This window comes from Natator depressus, chromosome 5 (assembly GCF_965152275.1).
Source record: "Natator depressus isolate rNatDep1 chromosome 5, rNatDep2.hap1, whole genome shotgun sequence".
In the NCBI taxonomy this organism is placed as follows: Eukaryota; Metazoa; Chordata; order Testudines; family Cheloniidae; genus Natator; species Natator depressus.
In genome coordinates this window covers 80512543-80528868 of record NC_134238.1, presented here as the reverse complement: position 1 = coordinate 80528868, position 16326 = coordinate 80512543, and the positions used below count along the sequence as shown (strand labels likewise).

Here is a 16326-nt window from a genome sequence, read left to right as displayed (position 1 = left end):
TGAGGATGAGAGCAGAACTGCAGCAGGGGATGGGGCTGGAGGAGAGCTGGGGGAATGGACAACATACACCAACCACATTGGGCTCAAATGGGCACAGCCAGCAGGGAAGAAGTCACATCCCCCTGAAAATGAAAAGCTAACAAAGCCCAACAGGATGCAGTATATATACTGCTACCTAATACTACAGAAAGATAATCCAATACTTGTATTTTGTGCATTTTATTTTATTCAAGAGGAGAGGACTGGTCCCTCAGAAGCTTTGGCAATACACCGGCAGGCATGGTAAATGTTTTGCCCTTTGTCAATAAGCTGAGTGGTTGTGTTCACTGTGTTTACTGTATAAGAGGCAGCACACAGAGAGTTGGTAAACACAACTTTACTTGCTGAAGGCTAACACAGAACTCATAGCAGGACAACAGCCAAGTTTCCAGGTTGGAACCCCTGATAGTTCATCCATCTTTAATTTTAAAAGGATGCTGTCAATCTGAAAACCAGTAAATTTCCAAAAATAAGGTAAAAATAATTCCAGGTAGTAAACTTGTCTCTGATTCCTTCTGCCAGTTTTATGTGGGTTTGCCATCAATTTTTCTTATTTTTTATATGCTCTGCTCCCCGCATCCGTTGCTCAGTGAAAAGCCCATACAAGCAAGGAAACGAAATAACTGACTTATCAGGGGAAAGGGGCACTCACCACACACAAAGTACCAAATGCACAAATTAAAAACATTGCAAAAACTACAGGAAAATGTATCTCTAATCTCCCTCATTTATTGTAATCTTCAGTGATATTTGTTACAAAAAGTTCTTAAAAATATTTCAGACAGAAGTGTGATTTCTAAATTCACAGTGTTGTTTTAAAATAAAATGTTCATTCACTACAATTAGCAACTGGAAACCCAGAACCTGATCTAAAGCCCATTGAAAACAATGGAAAAGCTCCTCATGACTTCAAATGGGCTTCAGATCAGGCCCCATGTGATTATTTCTTTTTACAAATTTGACATTTACATCTATGTAGTACAAGACGCATTTGGGAAAATTGAAGACACCAACCCAAATCCCACCGAAATCTTAGATCAAGAGTTCTCCTTAATCTTTCAGGATTTCAGAACAACTTATTAGTAGAGCTTCGTGCCCATCACAGAGGTCACGGAAGTCACGGATTCTATGATTTTCCACGACCTCCATGACGTCTGCAGCGGCCAGTGTGGCTGACCCCAGAGCCGCCCAAGCAGCTGGCTCCAGGGCCAGCTGCTCAGGTGATCCTAGAGACAGCCATACCAGCCACTGCTCGGACGGTCCTGGGCAGCTGGCCCCAGGGACCGCCCGAGCAGCTGTTGGTGCGTCTGGCCCCCAGGACTGCCTGAGCAGTGGTAGGTGTGACTGGCCCTGGGACTGCCCGAGCTGCAGTCCCCAGGACGCCCAGAGCAGCAGCTTCTCCAGTGGCCCTGGCAGCTGGTGCCACAGCTGGCCTCAGACCTCCCCAGCAGCAGCCTTTACTCAATTTCCTTGCTTACGGAATTTTGAGATTATGTCCTTTAAAATTACCTTCTTAAAACTACGGTGGTCATTTGTATCTCCTCAACTGTGGTCAGAAGGGCAAACATAACTGCAGACTTACAAACCCACACATTTGTCAAAATGTATACTTGCCAATTATCTATTTTCCCTTGACCTCTAAAAAGCTGAAATATAGATAGACAGATAGATAGATAGATAGATAGATAGATAGATAGATATAAATATATACTATGACCTGCTACTTCCAACTACTCTAAAGCATAAAACTTTAGTTTAAAACTAAATTTATATATACACACACGTGTGTATGCATATACATATGTGTGTGTATGTGTGTATTAATTAATGCCAGTTAGAATTAATTCAACAAGACTTAACTTAGTCAAACCCTACTTTCCTTGCTGAAGTTACTGGGATGAGGAGTAAAAAGTCCACAATTTTGCCCAAAGCTTTATTATACTACCCACGCTTGCACTGAAAGAAACCAGCTACACATAGGACCTTACTACTCTCTTCTTTCCATCCCTTACTACAACCTTTGTTCTTTCTACTATGCATTATTTCATTATTCTCCCACTTAAAAAGTATTTTAATAGATCTACTTTTCTAACAGGTGTATATGTACAAGGTCTTTACTATACAACAATGAACAGCAGAATGAGTAATAGTCAGTCTAGTAGAGAGATAAGTAATCTATTCCTTCAACTTGTTACCTCTGTATTACAGATGTGTCAGACTCCTGGCCCATGGGTCAGATACCTCTAGTGGGTTGAATTTATGTACCCTACCTGGCATACTCAAATGCGGCAGAAGCTAAGCTTTTTTTCATCTTTTTAGAAGGAATTTTCTATAACTCCTGGGTGGGAAGATAAACTTCCAAATGTAAACTGGGCATTAGCAAATACAGTGTTATATTCCTAAGTCTGCAGATAGCATGAAACACTGACTCTGAAATTGTGAATTCCCTCTGCACCCATTAATTTTTCTGTTAAATTTAAAGCCTAATGACAACCTTTTTAAAATGTCAGCATAAATTATGTAACTACTAATCTTTCTGGGAGATGGGAAGGTAAGAAGGTGGAAACAAAGCTCACATGGGATGAAGGGTGGGCATTAGGAGCTGATGCAAGAAAAGAAATGCTGAGGTAAGAAAGGAGAAAAGAAAAAAGGACTACGAGACGTAAACAGAGAAAGGAAGATAGTAAAGGAAGTGAAACAAAAAGCAGACATATTGGTACCCTAAGGGTGAGCACTGAGTAATTCTGAGAATACAACAATAAAGATACAGGACACATAACTACTGCTAATAATGACTGCTAGCATTTTCAAAGGAACCTAAGGATTCTGGCACCCAAACCCATTGAATTCCAATGGAAGTCGGGCATCTAACTCCCTTAGTCACCTTTAAAAGCCCTCTACTGTATATCTTCGTGAAAACCTCCCACTAACATCATCAGGGAATTCACTGTGAATGGAGGGAACTATGTAGTCGCCTATTTATACACTGCCCATGAACAATAATTAAAAATGGAAATCAGCCCTCTCTACTGAATATGTGTTACATCCGTGGCACATTGTAACCAACGCACTGAAAGGTGTCACTGTGAATGATATGATATACCAGTCTCTAAGTGTTTGGTAATTTGCTGAGTGTACCATAGGTTCGGAAGCAAGTGTTGTAGGTGTTCCCTGAACTCAGCTCTTCAGGCAATAACCATCAGAGCTTTCCAAAAACACTCACATAATTCAAGTAGGAAAGATTATTTCTTTACTAGTGCTGCCAGAAAACAAAAGTTGCAAGTACCCTAGGCATAGCCTGTAGCTTCCTGCTGTGGGTCCCACTAGCCCCCTGCCAGCAACAGGGTTGGTCTCAGCCCAGCTCTTAGTCTGCTATCAGGCCTTCCCTCCACAGCCACCCCTCAGCCTGCTGCTGCCACCCTCTGCTCCTGTTCACATGCAGTTTCAGGCTCCTCCTGATCCACATTCCCTGAAGCTCTGGTAGTACTTCCCTTTCCTGTGCTGAAGGGATTATGGAGCCCTCCACTGGCTAGAGTTGCACTGGGAGCTACCTCCATGCACTGTAAACAGCCCCAGGTTCATTATAATCTGGTATTTGTGCATTGTTTCTTGGCAAGTTTACTCTTTACATAGATTCTTTTTTAAAAAAACACTCATTCTTTTAAAGCAGCTTCTTTGTAATTTAACATATATTTGGGTTGGTGCACAGAAAATGTTATTCTTTTCACAGGTCTATTCCTTTACCAGTTTATTTTTAAGTGGACTCTACCACACATTTTTTTGCCGGTAATTATCCAGAGTTATAGTTTAATTTTGCTGTAACAAAATCAATTATGTCAAAACACTGGAAGAAACCCAACATATAAAATCCCAAAGCTCATCTTGAACCCTTTCAAGCCCCTGATAAATCATGTACCAAGAAAGCACAGCACAATTTAACGGTATATCAAGCTGATTTCAAAATTAGTACTGCAGTCTACATCAAATGCCTAAAAAATGAAATGTTACAGGGTGGTAATTAAGATGTTTGGTTTGCAGCCAAACATCATAGTTAATAAGTTGACTTTTTCTGGGACACTGTGGAAACATTTACAGACAACCCCAAGCAGTGCCTCATCCAGTAGAAGACAGGATAGATTTATGCACTGTTCTTTCTCTCCTGAGATGCAAGTTTGAATCTGTTCCAGTCTGAGATTACTAAACGAACGTTAATGATGACTCAGTGTTAAAAAGGATATGAGTGCCAGTTTCAAAACCTTCAACAAGAGACATTGTAAATCAGGGGGTATGTTCTCCTCTCAATGCACATGTTGTTCCTGTTATACAGACCTATGTCTCTAAAAGGCAGATGGGAACCAAATCAACAGTTTCTAAAGGTGTATATCATATCCCTTATTTGTCATATGAAGATTACATTTTTTATCTAATGAGCATACAGTATAGGTACTGATGATCCACAGATTAAATTCAAATTTGTCTAAAATGTTCTGACCCAGCGAGTGTTACTGGTGAGGCATGACGATCCCAGGAATTCAGTGTGACCTAGTGATCAGATAAAAAGACCAGACAAAGGGAGTCAGGAAGACCCTTGAAGTTTCAGATCCCTGGTAGTTGTTGGTTGAAGTACAGGATTCATTGTGTGAAAAACACATGTCACATGACCCCATTTTAATTCAGGCAAACCTAGCTCTAAAATCTAGTAAACACCACAAAATATAGTTGTCAATAGCAAGCAAGTATGTGTGGATTTGTTTTAAAAAAATCTTGCCCATGTAATTGGAACTGCATATATTTTGATAAATTACATAAAGGAAGTTCTTATTTAAACATCATCATTAATGATCTGGAAAACAGAGCAATCAACATACATACTGATATTTGCTGATGACACAAAATTGGGAGGCATTATAAACCCCAGAAGGATACTGAAGAGGACCTTGAGAGCAGGAAATGAAATGAAATGAAACGGAGGGGGGCATCCAATACACTAAATGGGAAGAAGATACTTGGAAAGGAGCTTAATAGTGATCAAAGACAGAAAATTAGATATGTGGCTGCAATGTGATGTTGCAGAAAAAGCAACAATGCTATTTTGGGTAGGGTGACCAGACAGCAAGTGTGAAAAATTGGGACAGGGGATGGGGGGTAATAGAAGCCTATATAAGAAAAAGCCCCAAATATCGGGACTGTCCCTATAAAATCGGGACATCTGGTCACTCTAATTTTGGGAAGAGGTGAGATTCCCTCTGAGACCTTTTTGACTCAGCTTATACAGAACACCTCACCCAGTTCTGGGAGAACACTTTATCCAGTTCTCTGGAATCGAAGACATCAGTTCAACTCCAGATTTGTCACTAAGGTTTCTTTATTGGCATACAATCAAACTACACTTGAGTTGATCAGGCTCAACCATAGATGGTGGGTACAGGGCATATCGCACATCCAAAGTATAAAATCATTAATCAGTTTATATACAAATTCTAAAACAAACTGCTGCATGCGCCTTTTAATCTGCATTGTATCATGCACTTCAGGATTGGTTCATTAATTTCTGTAGCCAATCCCCATCTAGATCATGAACTGTTCTCATGCTGCACTGCATGCTAGACCACAGATGCATACTATCACACACAGCTTACTATCGTTACTAGCTACATCTTTTACATAGTTACAAGGCTACTTTAAATTCATGCTTTATTCATTGTTTTGTGTCTTGCCCAAAACAGCCTAGTTAGATGCACATACAAAAGTATCCTATTTATGAACCAGGGAGGTGAAGTCCCTTTTTATACAGCTTTAGTGGACCACAGCTGCTGTTAGTTTGGGCACTCTGTAACCAGAAACAAGAAGACAGACTGGTGGAGATCAGAGAGAAGCAACAAATACTAATAAGATATAGCAACTGACCAATGAAAAAAGATTCAAATAAATAAATAAATATGTACAACTAAAGAGAATATCAAAAATATCCACAAATATTTGAGCACTAAAGAGTGGGATGCCAATGCAAAATGGAAAATGTATAGGAGAAAACATGAAAACTTGAGATCTACTGAAGTGTAGAGCACTCTCCCAAAGGAAGTGGGTCAAATCCCACTGCCCAAGGTATTTAAAATTTAACTGGAGAAAATAATAAATAACATGCTGTAAAAAACAAACCTGCATGAGCAGTGGAATGAACTACTATTAGGGTTTTTTATATCTAATTTCTATTATTCTAATGTTAATTTGTAACCTCTTCTTTATCTACTGATAAAATGTTATTTTATCACCTTTTTACAGCAGTCCTCTCAGTGATTCACAATAGATACCTCTTACAATTTCATTCTCAGAGGAATATTTTCCTTTTCTAAAATCAGCAGAAGAACACCTCTGTAACAAAAGGCTGTGTTAGTTTGAGACATTAGTCCCTCCTCCTTGACTCCAACAGATCCTACTAGAGTGCAAGCATACTCTCCTGAAAATAGCGTATGTGACTGAGAGTGTATTGAGTTCTAGTCCTATTCTGTCAATGACTTCCTGTATAAACTTGGGCAAGTTAATCATGTTCACGTTTTCTGCAGTATTCTCGAATACTAGATGCCCACAGGAGTCTCCAATTGGGCAATTAAAATAGGAGATACTCAAAACTAGTGGCCACTTTTGAAAATGTTGATCTAAACCTTGCTAAACCTCAGTCTCCACTTCTGCAAAATGAAGATAATATTACCTGTTTCACAGGTGCAACATAAATGAAAAATTTTATAATGCAGTGTCTTTAAGAGAAGTGGATTATAAGCATATTTTTGTTATAGTGTTCACATTCCCATATATATTGTGTATTTGGACTTTCAGAAAACCTTAGACAAAGGCTGTTCATGAAGCCATGGGATAAGATAGAAGGTCCTCTCATGGATCAGTAACTGGTTAAAAGACAGGAAACAAAGAGTAGGAATAAATGGTCAGTTTTCACAATGGAGAGAGGTAAATAGTGGGGTCCCCTAAGGATCTGTACTGAAACCAGTTTTATTCAACACATTTATAAATGAACTGGAAAAGGAGGTAAACAGTGACATAGCAAAGTTTGCAGACGACACAAAATTACTCAAGATTGTGGTCAGTTTAGGACTTAACTAAGAGTTACAAAGGGATCTCACAATATTGGGTGACTGAGCAACAAAATGGAAGATGAAATTCAATGGTGAGAAGTGCAAAGTAATGCACATTGGAAAACATCCCAACTATACATACAAAAGGATGGGGTCTACATTAACCACGCAAGAAAGAGATCTTGGCGTCACTGTGGATAGTTCTCTCAAAACATCCGCTTAATGTCCAGCAGCAGTCAAAAAAGCTAACAAAATGTTAGGAACCATTAGGAAAGAGATAATAAGACAGAAAATAGCATAATGCCACTATATAAATCCATTGTAAGCCCACACCTTGAATACTGCATGCAGTTGTTGTCATCCCATCTCAAAAAAAAAAAAAAAAGAATTGGAAAAGGTACAGAGAAGGGCAACAAAAATGAGCAGGAGTATGGAACAGCTTCCATATGAGGAGAGATTAAAAAACGTGGGACTGTTCAGCATGGAAAACAGAAAACTAAGGGGAAGAACATGATAGAGGTCAGAGGTCAACACTTGAAATTAATAGGCAGCAGGTTTAAAACAAACAAAAGAAGTAGTACTTCACACAACGCACTTGTGGAACTCATTGCCAGGGAATGTTGTGAAGACGAAAGTATAACTGGATTTAAAATAAAGAAAAACTTAGATAAGTTCAGGGTCCATCAATGGCTATTAGCCAAGACAGGGCTGCAATCCTATGCTCTCGATGTCCCTAAGCCTCTGACTGTCAGATGCTGGGACCTGTGAGGAAACAAGCACCTCAAACCCAGGCCCATGTGTCCCCAGGGAGTGCTCAGGCCACAACCACCACCCAGCTGCACCACTGAGTAATCAGGGAAGGGCTTAGTGAAGAGTTAGTTTGCAGAGGGCCCCGCACCCTAAGCTCCTAATTAGGGGAAATATCCAGCCCCCTCCCACTGGCTTAGAAGCTCTATATAAACCAGGAAGTAACAATATAAATTTGTCTGAGCAACTAGAGGAATTCCTGACTGGCTGCTCCTATGGACCTTCCTTCTTACTGGACTCCTGAGTCCTCTGTTCCTGCTTGCTCCTAGTTCCTGTCCTCCTATCCTAGACTCCTGTCTACTCCCAGTTCCTGCTGTTCCTGCTCCTACACCTCACCCATGACAGTATCTCCAGCTCTAACCCTTTGCCTGGCACCTGATCTTGTTTCTGAAGCCGACCTTCAGCTTGGTACGTGATTCTGTCTTCGGTTCTGACTCTTGGCACTGACCACTAGACATGACCACCCATGACCTGGTCATTGGAGTACTGGATGACAGGGGATGAATCACTCAATAATTGTCCTGTTCTGTTCATTCCCTCTGAAGCATCTGGCATTATTCACTGTCAAAAGACAGGATACTTGGCTAGATGGACCCAATATGGCCTGACCCAGTATGGCCATTCTTATGTTCTAATATTCTTATGTTAAAAATGTATTTTCTGAGCTTTAGCAACTCAGTTTCAGAATGCAAAGAAAGCTTACATTCAATATGTATTTATTTTCCACAGATATTCATGTGTTAATGTATATAGTAAATACAAGGTATTTAGCTGTGAAACACTTTCTTTTCAGAAAGTGGTTGGGGAAGAGTGCATACATGTATACAACAATGAAGAAACAGTCTGGACCTTGAGTCTGTAAGCAGGTTTTCAGTTTCACACAAGAAAATCCTTTCATTTTCCTAGATATCTTATGAAAACTACAGCCTCAAGACTGGCTATATCTGAAAATTTAAACCAGGATACTGAGACTCACCAGTGCAGGCTTAAAAGAAAACTTTGTAAGTCATCTTATTCATGTATGAACAAGCATGAAAGTACACAGAGTAGGGAGCACTTGTCACCCAAATCTGTAAAATGTATTTATTGTTATAAAGTTTTTAATTATAATTAGCATTTCCAACCCAAGTTCTAGAGGCCATTGCTGAAAAATATTTTACACTAGCTATGTAACATGTAAATGTAAAACCTATTTTCAACTTGCTATAATAAAAGTTAAATAATCACTAAAAACTAATATTTAAACTAATTATTTAATAATCTAAATTTTCTTTGGATTACTATGCAAACACTGACAAGGTTGTATCACCAAAAACATTGGGGGGACAGCTGTTGGAAAACCACTTTACAGATTTCGCCATAGGATAATCCTAAAGCTAGCCCACTGGTGGGCCTCCTAAAGCAATTTCCAGGCAAACCCTTCAGATATTTGCATTTTACTTAGGGTGTTGTCAAGGAGATTAATAACGGACTATAGGGCTGGATCCAATGCCTTTTCAAAGCAAAGAGTTGTTCCATTGATTTCAATGGACATTTGATCAGGGCCATAGAGCACTTCACATGTTGGTTATATGTTTTAATCCAGACCAGGCCAGTAGTGAGCTAATGTTACTGTCAGAAAGGGTTAACTCAGTTCACTTTCCAGTGCACATGAATCAACACACCTAAAACCACCTATAAAACTGACATTAGTTTGTAACCTTGTTGGTGGTCTCAGCAGAGAGGCCAAGGACTAAACTGGTATGGAGTCTTGAACTAGCTACTCACTCTAGAGATGGTCCTACTTGATCAAGGCTGAGGTACACTAGTGAGGCAATACGGAGAAGCTTCTATGGACACTGACCAGACTGTGCTTGTTCTATGAATAGAAGACTTAATTCTCTCAAGACATATATTTTTCAGGCCCTTTTACAAGTACTAAATACACACAAAATAGCCACTGCACTAGTTCTTAGGAAGGACAAAAGTCAGCATTTTCAAATTTGGATGTCTAACACCAGGTACTTAAATCCATATTTTAGCACCTAAATAGACAGACTAATTTTGACTCAGTAATCATACTATGAACTTCCTCTGTCTCTGTTTCAAAGACACTGATTTTATGCTAGCTGCAATCCAGCACTGTTGTTATGGTCAGAGAGTAGCCACATCATAGTTGAGGTTAGTAAAGGTTGGCAGCAGCTTTTTTGATTTTGGAATGTTAAGTAGAGTTAAGAAATGAGGTTATGATCACGGAAAACTCATTTTATAGATGTATATTATTAAATTACTGTAGTAACCCTCAAATGTCAACATGTACCGTGGCCAATATATGTTCACTAAAGCAAGTTTCCATATATTATCTCCCTCTACCTAACATCTAACAGACCCAGGCATACACTGAAACTGACTTCAGAGCAAAACTGTCCTACTGAAATTTACGTAAATGGAAATGCACAAGAACTATGCAGCACATAATACTAAGTTATATAGCAATACTCTTTTCTCACCATTTATTCAGCAGAATTACACTGAATTGTGTGACAATGTTAACCTGAAAAATGGTTCAATAAACTGCATAATTCTGAAGCTGGAACTGCAGCTGAGAGAAGACATCTGCAGGTGCACACCATGCTGACTCCACATCAAACAGCAGATCCAATTCAAGATGCCAGTCTTCACATTCAAAGCTCTCAATGGTCTAGGGCTGAACTCTTCACCTCCCTCCACCCAACTTCAAAAATACTGCCAATGAGTGTGATGCACCTAGCAGTATGCAGGATGGGTCACACCGCAAGCAGAAATCAGGAACTGCAAATGTGGTTTAATTCATCTCTTGCCTTCATTAGAACAAAATGCAGGATTCTGGGGTTTATACAACCCTTTCCATAACAGAAGCCATAAAACTGGCTGACTAGCTTATCCCTCCATAGACACCTCACCCACACGGAAAAACCACCGATAGACTGGACACCCCAATATGAGTAAATAGCAAATATTATCCAATAGGACAACACAGAAAATTACAGTATTGCCAACCCCAAGTTTTCAAAAATCATAAAATAAACCAGTGCATTAATTAAAAAATTTAATCAGTGCATTAAAAGGCATGATTCAAAGAATCATGAGACTGGCTTAAAAATCATCTGATTTTATGGGGAAGAGGGCGGGAATTGTATTTGTCTTCTAGTATTTGAGCCATTAGCGTTCATATTTTCAAGCTTTCCTCTGCAACCATGAGGGCTAGAAGCTTACTTTAAAAAATAGATTCTCATATAATCACATGACTCAGAAACTGGAGCTTTAAGAAAAACACCAAATATTGCGAGACTCGCAATAAAATTGTAAGAGCTGGTAACAAGGATCTTAAATCTTTCAGTTTGGCACATAGATACCACAGTGTTTGTGGTAGATAGGGCTCAAGCACTGTCTTGAGGAGAACAAGAGGAAGTGATTGCCATACCACGGTTCTTAAACCCCAAAAGAAAAAGTCTGAGGGTGCTGGCTGTCTGCTCCTACTTGGCAAGCCTTTTCCTGTTCCCCAGACAATGATTATATGAATACCTTCTTGCTCCTTATGTTCTTCCATGATATTACCTCCTCCTCTAGTGTCCCTATTTCACCAGCAAACCATACATTCCCCTTAATGCAGAGATCCTAAAATGGCCTGTGGACAAGCTGTGAAGCTGAAAGACAGCAAGAGAACATCTATTTATATCTAGGGTTTTTTTAATGTGCAAATTTATTTATTTAGCACAGTGGTTCCCAAACTTGTTCCACCACTTGCACAGGGAAAGCCCCTGGCAGGCCAGGCAGGTTTGTTTACCTGCTGGGTCTGCAGGTTTGGCCGATCGCGGCTCTCAGTGGCTGTGGTTCGCTGCTCCAGGCCAATGGGAGCTGCTGGAAGCAGCGTGGGCCAAGGGACATACTGGCCGCCGCTTCCAGCAGCTCCCATTGGCCTGGAGCAGCGAACCGCGGCCACTGGGAGCCGCGATCGACCGAATCTGTGGATGCAGCACGTAAACAAACAGGCCTGGCCCCCCAGGGGCTTTCCCTGCACAAGCGGCGGAACAAGTCTGGGAACCACTGATTTAGCAAAAAGTTAGTTTATGAAGTCATTTGCACTGCCACATAATTGTATTATGCACAGGGCTCCAAATTTTAACCAGTGCATTAAAAGACATTTCAAAGTTTAGCAGTAATTTTTATAAACTAAAGGGGAAAAATAATCTCAAATCTCAAAATTACATATTTTTGTTTTTGCAGAATTTAGATTCAAATCATCAAGTCCCCCGGTTAATCCCAAAGAGCCCAACAGATGGAGCAGTTTCTTATCTTGTGTCCAAAACTGTTTTAGGAACCCTTCTTTTATTACTTTTATTTTTCTTCAATAACTGCAAAAACTACATTGGAACACTTGTGCTCAAGCAATCACAGATGACTAATCCAGAGCAATAAAATAAAATATATTTTAAAATAGGCCAACCAGCAAACTAAAGGCCATCTATACATGACCAAGTGAAGTATACAGCCCTTAGTTTGTAAAATTTCAAATCAGGAATGAGTATATAATCCAGTTTTTAACAGTGACCTAGTTTGTATTTTTTGTCATGTTGTCATAACTTGAGTGATGCTTAATGCCAACAATCATTTTGAATCATTTGATTTTGCTCCATCAATTACTTATTATATGTCATTAAATGTAACACCTGCCACTGATATCATTTTTTTAATTAATGATTTCTTCGCCCACCCCACCCGCATCCACCACTCCAGAACAAACATGACAGCTGCCCTAAAGTTAGCCAGGATTCCTTAAAAACCTATCCCCTTAAAACTAAACAGAAAATCTTTACAATGGGCTGATTTAGTGAAATCTCAGACAGTTTATTACATAATGGATTTTCAGTAATTATTATTATTATCATATAAAAAAGAATACAGCTCCTATGCACGAACAAACATTTCCAGTTCTATAAAAAACAGCACCTTCCCCTCCAAAAAAGACACCAACTATTAAAAGTTATAGTGCCTGTAAGGATGTGTTCCTTCAGAACATCATACTGTAACCTGAGTACCCTCTATTGCTAGAGGTTAGGCTAGGGCACAAACTGTTGGAGTGTGGAACAGACTGCTGCAGCTAATGAAACAGTTATTCCTTTTGTGTGTGCTTGGATTTATTTCCACAAGACATTACAGCACTCTTCTAAACAGACAAAATTTAACAATGTACAAAGAGCAATCTGACCTAATTAAAACCGGTAGTGGGTCTATTCTGGATGCGGGGGGATAAGTGGAACAGGTGTGGAGGGAGTATCCACACCTTGGCATGCCACAGATTACTATCTACAATAATGCCTAACAGACCAGTATATGGGCCATGGGAACTGATTCAAGGACCTAAATCCTTCAAATAGTAAATACAAATGAGGTGCTGCCAGTGTTCCAACCCGTAATCTGCAGAAGTAGCCATAGAGGGCAGCCATGAACAGCCCATAGTTGTAGGGAAAGGATTTAATTCCCACAACCCTTATGAAAACTCCCACTCACAGCCTCATACTTGGGCTTTGTGCTGGGAGAAGGGTTGAATCTCGCCCAAAGGCTTTTGTAATTTATAGCACACAAGTATGAAACCATGAAATCAACATGAAAACCGACAGTTTTGTGCAAATCTACGGCTTGTAGAAATTAACAACTCTGGGCAACAGTCAAAGTTGAAGTCAGAAAAGAAATCATCCTTAAATATTATATAATTGGAATCTAAACAAATAGTTCATATCATCTACATGTTTTATCCATAAATATATAAATAAACCCACATTTCTTAATAAAAGTTAAAAACATATATCAAAACTTCTGTTTCTAGCATCCCCTCCCTTATCCAAAACCACTTTTACCTTAATACTTTTTGGCAAACCGTGCATATTCTGTTGCATAACATTTCTAATTTGTAATCTCTCCCACCTTTATCTCCAAGAATTGTTCCAAGACGACTGGCAATGGCAGCACATGTGCAAAAGCCCCCTTTTTATTTAGTCCAGAAGGGAAGCTTACTTAAAAAAAAAAATTATCAGATAATAGATCCTTTTCCCAAAGGGGAAAGAGGGGACAGGTATTTTTAAGCACTGAAATCATTACAATGATTTTTTTAATTAAAAGAAAAGGATGTACCAACAAGTCATTTACTTTGCCAATTTTCTTTTAATTACAAATGGGCAATTTCACTATAATATGGATGCAGCTTTCTAGATTTTACACAAAAATAATGTAGATTTGGCTCTCAGAATGAATAAAATGGTGCGTAGCGACCCCAACCCATTAAGCCAAGCAGCAAAATGTACAGTTTGATTAGTCACTTTAAAGCGTGAAACAAAACTTGTCTACATGTAGATGCAGCAAAAGATGTGTCAAAAGGTATTGCCAACTATGTTAAGGCCCGACCAAATTCACAGTCCATTTTTATAAATAATCATAAGGAAACAGGACACATGTGCTAGGAATATTAGTCAGAACCAGAAAAAATTGTAATGTGCATAAAAATTTTATATATCTACCCCACCCATCATGACAGTTGTCTTCTTAGATGGTAAGCATGATAGGATAGGGTCAACAACTTAACGTATGCCTCAGAGTGACACAATTATTTAGGAACAAATTTTAGGTCCCCTGATTTCAAACTCAGTTGTGAGTGCTCAGTAGTCCTGAAAAACAGCCCATGAAGAGTTAGAGGAGTTTCTTATAGGACTTGTGGGTGGACACATGAGAGCTAAGATGGAGATTCCTGCACTGATAGAATCTTTGCAGAAAATTTTTATAACAAATTACAATTAAGCAGTAAGGTATGAGAGAGTGAATTTGTGTAACACCACACCTTATGTTCTGTGCAACACACAAGCTAAAAATGCAAATTATCCATTGCAAAGTTTCTCAAAATAGAAATCACCTCCTTAAGAAACAGTTTATTTCCCCATCTCCCATCCCCTCAGATGAATTACTATAAACTTCATGCAATACATCCTGGTTACTGAATTAGAATACAGTTAATTACCATGATTACCTTGAATTCAGTACATTGGACTAATCAAACACTCATTCCCTTACAAAAAGTGCAATGGCATTTTTATCTAGTTCTGAACCTCAGATTTACATTTTACATCCAAGATGGCACCTTCCACACCCAATGCACCTTTAAACAACATGCTGGGGCTTTTGCTCAATACCTACCTCTCAGAAAAGAGTGCCGCCTGCTAAATCATTAGCACTACTTCCAGCAATACCTGGGTTTCCCTTAGATTTCTCCTTTCCAAGTAGTATTGACCTGGCTTGACCCATTTAGCTTGTGAGATTTGATGAGAGTCCAAAGTAGCACAGCTGAAGTCATAAAATAAACATATGCAATTGTTGGAGGATAATCACATAGAAACTGAATTACTTCCCAAGTCAGTTTTGAGTATATTTCTACATTTTTTGGATGCAAAACTCATTCAGAAAATAATTCTGACTGAAGTGTTGGTAGACCCAAGAAAAATATTACGTAATTATAGAATCATAGAATCCTAGGACTGGAAGGGACCTCAAGAGGTCTTCTAGTCCAGTCCCCTTCACTCAGGACTAAGTATTACCTAGACCATCCCTGACAGGTGTTTGTCTAACCTGCTCTTAAAAAACTCCAGTGTAGGAGATTCCACAGTTTACTAGGTATCTGCAAATTGATTGCTTAATTATTTACTCCACTATTTTTCCATGTACTGAAGTTAAACTGATTGGTCTATAATTCCCTGGATTGTCCTTATTTCCCTTTTTATAGATTGGTACTACATTTGCCATTTTCCAGTCCTCTGGAATCTCACCCGTCTTCCATGACTTTTCGAAGATAATCGCTAATGGCTCCAATATCTCCTCAGTCAGTTCCTTGAGCTCCTGATATATTTCATCAATCACTGGTGACTTGAAGACATCTAACTTGTCTATGCAATTTTTAACTTGTTCTTTCCCTATTTTAGCCTCTGATCCTACTTCATTTCCGCTGGCATTCATTGTTAGATGTCCAATTGCTACTAAACTAAATTCACAATGTATGTTTCCAAAAATTCAGTTTGTATTCACTTAAATGCAAATAGATGTATTAGTAACTAATGTTATGATATAGGTTTATCATCTTATATGTATGGTTCCATATTAACATGGAAAAACACTCTTTGGAGTTTTTTCCTTCCAAATAGCACTTTTCAAATCTCAGAGACCTTTCACCTATACATCACTAGAGCTGATATCAACAAGACATGACAGACTATCCAACAACTATGATTACTAATGAATACCTTGGTACAGCACAGAATACCATCGTATTTTAAATATTAAAATTAAAACTCCTCTCCTTGCAGCTTTAAGGAAAGGGAAATCTTTAAGCTAC

The 16326-nt window shown here is 39.0% G+C and overlaps 1 protein-coding gene across 1 annotated transcript in view; it reads right to left on the bottom strand.

Annotated features, from left to right (window-relative positions):
• Positions 1–16326, bottom strand: part of ADAMTS19 (ADAM metallopeptidase with thrombospondin type 1 motif 19) — a 271324-nt gene that overhangs the window by 230766 nt on the left and 24232 nt on the right. The gene's annotated exons all lie outside the window — the stretch shown is intronic.